Genomic DNA, 922 nt, shown 5'->3' with positions numbered 1-922 from the left:
TATATATTTACTGTGTACGCACACGCACGTGCGCACGTACATGAGTATCGTAAAACATGTATACTGGGACTCTTTCTTTTTTTTATGTAAAGTATTCGCGCATTCACATTACAATACTTTGTGCTTTCAATTAATTGAACAGCATTTAACTCGTATCCGGGCAAGCTCTCAATTCCTTGAAATTTAAAGTTACTTCCTAAAATATGTTTCCTAACTCCATAAGTTTTATACATGTAATCTTTGATTATATAAAGATAAATATATTTATATACGTGTAATAGTTTTATACGAGACTCTTAGAGAGAAAAAATATACGTTTACCCGTTTGTTTTTAGAAAATGGATCTCCCGGATAAGAGTTAATCGGTGAAAATTAATCATCATTACGGTATCTTCGCAGTGTATGGAAGCCTGGAGACAGCTGGATTGCCGCCGACGTTATCCCTTGGAATATACGCGCGCGTGCGTGTGCGAAATTGCATTTAAGGTGCGAGTAATCCCTTCGAAAGTTAAAGGTAAAAGCGAGAAAGTTGTGTTGCTGTTTCCCTATTTAACGTCACCACTGTTGTACAACTACTATAGCTACATCTCGTGCAGGAGTCGCTTGAGTGAGAGAAGACCTCGAGGAAAATTCCCTTCGAGTGAACATTTACTACCTTTCAACATGAACGATGTGATTGATGCATACCCTACACACGCAATATGCATTGTCCTCATTATGGATAAGAGAGAATCGTTCATTTCCCCGTGCTTCTCATTGCGGACGTGCGTGATATAAGAGTACGACGCGACACCCACGACAGCCCTTTCTGGTGCGCCAGGCTGACGATCTTCGGAGAAAAAAATGAAAAGCGATGCGACCCCATGCATGTGAAACGTATTACGCATAAACGCACGCGTGAAATGTTAATCAAGCGAGAACA

Source organism: Atta colombica, unplaced genomic scaffold (genome assembly GCF_001594045.1).
Source record: "Atta colombica isolate Treedump-2 unplaced genomic scaffold, Acol1.0 scaffold100, whole genome shotgun sequence".
Lineage (NCBI taxonomy): Eukaryota > Metazoa > Arthropoda > Insecta > Hymenoptera > Formicidae > Atta > Atta colombica.
This window is presented reverse-complemented; position numbering follows the sequence as displayed.